This window comes from Terrapene carolina, unplaced genomic scaffold (assembly GCF_002925995.2).
Source record: "Terrapene carolina triunguis isolate 2854851 unplaced genomic scaffold, T_m_triunguis-2.0 Scaffold233, whole genome shotgun sequence".
Lineage (NCBI taxonomy): Eukaryota > Metazoa > Chordata > Testudines > Emydidae > Terrapene > Terrapene triunguis.
Genome location: NW_020664584.1, coordinates 14,432,830 through 14,439,507, shown reverse-complemented (window position 1 = coordinate 14,439,507; position 6,678 = coordinate 14,432,830). Strand labels below are relative to the sequence as shown.

At 43.7% G+C, this 6,678-nt stretch overlaps 1 pseudogene; it reads right to left on the bottom strand.

The window, feature by feature from the left end:
* Positions 1-5,415: 5,415 nt before the first annotated feature.
* LOC113407636 lies at positions 5,416-6,379 on the bottom strand (annotated as a pseudogene).
* Between the last annotated feature and the right edge of the window lie 299 nt (positions 6,380-6,678).

Sequence of the window (6,678 nt, the reverse complement as noted above, 5' to 3'; positions counted from 1 at the left end):
GGCAGGCAGGCAGGCAGGCAGGCAGGCAGGCAGGCAGGCAGGCAGGCCGGGCTGCTTGGGAACTCACCCAGGGGACCTAGAGTGAGGCAGGGCTGGGGAAAGGCCTTAGGAGCTGGGAAGCCCTAGGCCAGTAACTCCCCAGGCTGCAGGGCCTAGTTCGAGGCCCATTTAGGTATTGGGCTTGCAGAGGGGCAGCCTGAGGGTGGGTAAAGGCAGCCAGTCCAAACCCCTTGTTGCCTGTGATGATCGGCTGATAGACTGCAGTCTGCCCCAGGGTTCGGGGGCTAAACCGAGACTGGCAGTAGCCACGACTGAGGTGACGTGGGGATAGTGGGTGGGGAAACCCAGTAAGACTGTGGGGTACTGCAGGAGGCAAAACCCTGAGACAAGGGCACCGGGGTCCTGGGAGGGAAACAGGGGACAACGGCAAGCAGATCACCGGCCTGCAGAGGGCGCTCCTGGGTTGAAGAGCTAATTCCCGAGGATGACCAGCAGGAGGTGCTGCAGGGGTGAGTCCGCTTTGCTACACTTTCTTTCTTTCTAGAGTGTCTGTTTCTCTTTTGCTCACTTTCTATGTCCTTCCTGTCTGGGGCCACACCCTACTCTCACCTCCTTACCTAATTAATATCCCTCTCCCACCTGTGCCATAAAGCATGCAAGCCCCAAGACTTTCAGACCGTCACTAAGGGCTTATCTACATGGACACTTAGCGATGGGGTGTAAACCTACCCCACACTAGCCTGCTGTGTACCCAGAGTATGTCTGGACATTGCTGCCACACACTAACAGTTCCCCTAGTGTCGTTTGATCTAGCCTGCTTTGCAGCGGGAGTAGCTGAAAGTGCACTCGGGAGCTATTATTGTACGACAGCAGCATCCACTTAGATATTTTGTGCACGGTAGAACACCCCAGCTTGTGGCAAACTAAGTGTTCATTTAGACGAGACCTGACTCTCTCACTTAGTCAAGTTATACTGAGTTCCCAGGAATTGTGGATTTGCCTTGTGATGCAGAGGCCTGGCAGACATAAGGGAGGGATGGGAAGTGTAGAATATGGGACTGCCCAGATGAGCAGAAGCCCAGATAACATATTTAATATGGCATTCAGAGTTGGCACTTGGGAAGGGGGAGGATTTTTAAAGACATGGTGTGCCTTTGAAATGGGAGCTGGATGCCTAGCTATCCCTTGTGCCTTTGAAAAATCTCCCCCTCTGAGTAAGATTTTTCAAAGCTATCTAAAAGATTAGAGTGGCCCAATTTAAGTCACTGTAAAGGGACATGATTTTTCAGTGGGTGGGTGCTCAGTACTTTCTGAAAATCATCCCCGTTAAAGGCAGCACAGATTAAACAACTGAAAATGGAGGCATCCAAAATCACTAAGGTCCAAATGATTTCAATGTGTGTTAGACACTTAGATGTTTGAAAATCCCACCAGGTGCCTAAATACCTTTAAAAATCTGGCCCATCACTTCCTTTGAAAATTGTGGCCATAGTTATCAACATACAAGCACAACGGTCTGCCACAAACAAATTCACAGATATAAATAGACACAGAATCGCAGAAATGTAGGGCTGGATGAGATCTCAGGATGTCATCTAGTCCAGCTCCCTGTGCTGAGGCAAGACCAACTAAACTTAGATCAAGTCTAACAGCTGTTTGTCCAACCTGTTCTTAAAAAATCTCCAGTGACGGGGATCTCACAACCTCCTTAGGTGACCTGTTCCAGTGCTTAACTATTCTTATAGTTAGAATTTTTTTCTTAATATCTAACCTGAAACTGTCTAGATGCAAATAAAACCAATTCCTCCTTGTCCTAACCTCAGTGGACATGAAGAACAATGGATCCTGTCCTCTTTGAAACTACATAAGAATGGCCATACTGGGTCAGAGAAAAGGTCCATCTAGCCCAGTATCCTGTCTTTTGACAGTGGCCAATGCCAGGTGCCCCAGAGGGAATGCACAGAACAGGGCAATTATCAAGTGATCCATCCCCTGATGCCCATTCCCAGCTTCTGGCAAACAGAGGCTAGAGACACTATCCCTGTCCATCCTGGCAAATAGCTTGGGTGACCAGATGTCCCGATTTTATAGGGACAGTTCCGATTTTTTGGGTCTTTTTCTTATATAGGCTCCTATTACCCCCCCAACCGCTGTCCCGATTTTTCACATTTGCTGTCTGGTCACTCTACTAATAGCCATTGATAGACCTATCCTCCATGAACTTATCTAGTTCTTTTTTGAACCCTCTTATAGTCTTGGCCTTCACAACATCCTCTGGCAAGAAATTCCACAGGTTGACTGTGCATTGTGTGAAAAAATACTTCCTTTTGTTTGTTTTAAACCTGCTGCCTATTAATTTCATTTGGTGACCCCTAGTTCTTGTGTTATGAGAAGGAGTAGATAACACTTCCTTATTTACTTTCTTTACTTTTTATTTACTTATTTACCTTTCAGACTATTGTCATAGTTTTCCTGTGGACTGCCTTGTGCAGGGGGCTGTGTTTCAAACCGCGGACTTGCCGGTTAAGGATTGTCTAAGAATCTACTGAAGGTGGCCTCAATGTCTATATAGAAGTATTTCTGGAGTTTCAGCTACTTTCCATGCAGGAGTAATCAGAACTGTGCATCCAATTCCCTGGGTGGCTTTGAAAATCTCAGCTGTTGTTCTGTGCTGAACTTTTGTTATTAAGATCTTTATTATTTTTATTTTTATCATATATCCTTTTGAATTAATTCAGGCTGTGCCAATTTGGCTTAGTCAGTGCTGGTGTCACAGACACACGTGTCTAAATATTCTTACATCTTGGAGTAACATATATTTATTATTATTATTATACCTGATCCAAATTTAAGATATCATCTCTTTCAATTCATTCTTGTGTACCACAGGATTATGTATTCATTGAAGTTCTCTCTCCTAGGAATAATATGGAATCATTCATACACGATGGCAGTCCATGCTGGACTGTGTCTTCTCTTCTTGATATTCTGTATTGATATTTTGTATGATATTGAAAAATGCCTAACATCATGGTATCTCCACTCTTTTACTGGAGATTGCTTTCAACTGTGTCTTGATGTCTTGGCATATCTTCTGCATCTTTTATTTTTCTTCCTTCTTATAAAGCTTCCTTAATTTCCCACTCTCTGGATCTGGTCAAAAACTGGTGAACATAATTCACTTAAAATTTCTCATGAGAAAATTCAAGTTTTTAACCAGGGCTGAGTTTTGTAATAGTTGGGTACGTAGGCTCCTTGGAAAATCCCAGCTCACTTATTTTATATTATGAGATTTGTCCCTTTTCTCTATTCAGATTTGTCTTAGTCATCTTCCTCTTTATACAAGTCTCATGTATAATACTTCCCAGGGCTCTCTAGAATGGATGAAACATTTCACTTCATTCCACAGACCTGTCTGGGCAACCTGCCATGGTGGTCAGGGTGAGACTAGTTTCTCCCATTCTCTGACACAGTGACAGAGAAGTTCCCTGCAGTGAGATTCAATGTGCGTGAGAAGCAGCTTATTATATTCTATTTATGGTCCCTCGAGTACTAACTGCATAAGAACGGCCATAGTGGGTCAGACCAATGGTCCATCTAGCCCAGTATCCCGTCCTCCAGCAGTGGCCCCCACCAGATGCCCCAAAAGGAATGAAAAGAACAGGGCAACTACCGAGTGATCCATCTCATGTTGCCCAGTCCCAACTTCTGGCAGTCAGAGGTGTAGAGAGACCCAGAACATGAGACCTAAGTGCCTGACCATCTTGGCAAATAGCCATTGATGGACCTACCCTCCATGAACTTATCTAATTCTCTTTTGAACCCTGTTATATTTTTGGCCTTCACAACTTCCCCTGGCAACAAGCTCCACATATTGACTGTGTGTTGTCTGAAGAAGTACTTCCATCCTCTTTTTTTTTTTTTTTTTTTTTAACCTGCTGCCAATTAGTTTCATCAGATGACCGTTGATTCATGAGTTATGTGAAGAGTTGAATAACACTTCCTTAATCACTTTCTCCACACCATTCCTGATTTTATAGACCTCTGCCATATCCCCCCTTAGTCGTCTCATCTCCAAGATGAACAGTTTCAATCTTTTTAATCTCTCCTCATATGGAAGCTGTTCCATACCCCTTATCATTTTTGTTGCCCTTCTCTGATCTTTCTTTAATTTTAATATATCTTTTCTGAGATGGGGTGACCAGAACTGCCTTAAAAACAGGCACACACACTCTCTTGGAGAGAAAATAATGTTTCACTGGTAGGCTAATTGTAAAAGGAAATATGGTGTGTTTGAAAATGCTCATGTATTTGCAATTGTGCCAAATCACAGAGATGGGAGCGGTACAGCTGTGAGAACCTTAAACCTCCAATCCTGTGTGGTGCTGAGCAGTTGCTGAGTACCTGTTATTCCCATTGTTTGCAGAGGGAAAGATATCCAATATGGTTAGCATTGTTAAGTTCTGAAAGATGTTATTGCTGCTGAAATTCATTACTGTTCTTAGAGCTCTTATGTGAGCAACACTAGCAGACAGTGCAGCAAGCTAATTCAGCAGACCTCGATGTTACTCACAAAGAAAGACCACTGGCATGGTTCAGTGGCAAAGGCACTCGACCAGGTTTATTGTCCTCATGGCACAGCCCTAGCTTCCCATAGAAGCTACAGGTATGCTAACACATGAGTGCCCCATGGCAAGGAGCAGCTCAGTCAGCAGCGGGAATGGTCTGCTGTCCCCTTGGCTTCACAAAGAGTTAAAGAGAGGTACCCCGTCATTTATAGACTGAGACAAACAACATATGTACCACCTTACATGTTTCTTCACCCTCAGCTTGTTACCTCTCCTTGTACCTTGCTCCAGGTGTCTTGGACAAAACATCTCTATCCATTACTTCTGTCAAGCCCTCTTATCTGATGTTGGGTCAGGATATATCTGGATTAATCTTTTGAAGTGTGTTCACACATACACACACACGGTATCTGTTGCTTCTTAGGAGTTCCTGTGTTTTAGCAGTGCCCTTGCCAAGGTCATGTATCAGACAGTGAACTTGTAAGCATCTGATTTCATACATGGCCTGAGTTTAGTTCACGGCATAGCCTGACTTTTCTGATTATGGTTCAAGCCTCATATCTTATATGAGGCACAGTGCTCCAGGCTCTCTCTCTCTCTCTCTCTCTCTCTCTCACACACATTCTGTGGGATTTGACCCTCTGTCCTCATTTTGCACTAATATTGTATCAGATGCCCAGAAGTAGGGAGCACCTAATGTGTGCTTTCTGATAAAGGAATGGTCTAACCTAGGAAGTCATACTCATGTGAATTCACATGAGGATTCTCAACTATATATCATTAGCTCAGATTGTCTCTATTTCATTCTATCTATATCTATCTCTATATAGCTATATCTAAAAAGACCTTAGTTTATCTGAATTCTTGTGAAAGACAGAAGTTTCCTGACAGCTTGTCTCAGGGCCTCATTGACCTCTTTGTTTCTCAGGCTGTAGATGAACTGATTGACCAGAGGAGTCAGGACTGTGTAGATGACAGAGAATATTTTGTTTAGTTCTCTCATTCTGTTTGGTAGCAGATACACAATTATGAGAGTCCCATAGAAAATTGTCACCACGATGAGGTGGGAGGAGCAGGTGGAAAAGGCCTTTTGCCTCCCAGTGGTGGAAGGGATTCTCAGGATGGCAGCGATGATACAAATATAGGATGTCAGGATTAGTAGAAATGGGGGCAGTGAAAACACAGAGGAGAAGATGAGGGTCACAAGTTCTATCAGATGTGTATCAGTGCAGGACAGTTTAATCATTGGGGTGAGATCACAAAAGAACTGGTCCATTTCATTGGGGCCACAAAAAGTTAGCTGTGATATCAAATATGTTGTCACAGAGCTAACCAGAAAGCCACCTATCCATGACCCAGTTGCTAGCTCAGTGCAGAACCTGAAATTCATGAGGGTTGAATAACACAGCGGTTTGCATATTGCAAAATACCGATCATAAGACATCGAGGCTAAGAGAACATTCTGTAGACACAAGACAGCTAAACAAATTGAACTGCACAAAACAGCTGTTAACAGAAATGGTTCTGTCCTCCGTCAGGAGACTGGCCAGCATCCTGGGCAGGATGGTGGAGGTGTAGCAGGTCTCCAAACAGGACGAGTTCCCCAGGAAGAAGTACATGGGGGTATGAAGGTGCCGGTCAGCCACAACTATTGCAACAATGAGGACATTCCCGGCCATGGTCACAATGTAGATCACTAGAAACACCAGGAAGAGAAGAATCTGCACTTCAGGGAGAATCCCAAATCCCAGGAGAATGAATTCTGTGATGGACGTTTGGTTTCCAGATTCAATATTTGTTATGTTTTGCATCTAGCAGGAATAAAACAAACTCTGAAACAAAACATAAGGAAGCAAAACTTTTGTATTTTAATATAATGTTAACATTTTAATTCCAAGTTGTTCAAAAGCTGTCTTCCATTGCGGGTTACTAGCCCAATGGCTGGCTCAAGAAGCTGGACTGGGAAGGATAATTCTCTAGTGACTCTGATGGTGGAGACATCTGAACTTTGGTTTTATGTATTTTATGTATTCATAGATATATAGATTCCAAGGCCAGAAGGGACAATTGTGATCATTTATTCTAGCCTGACTCCTGGATAACACAGGCC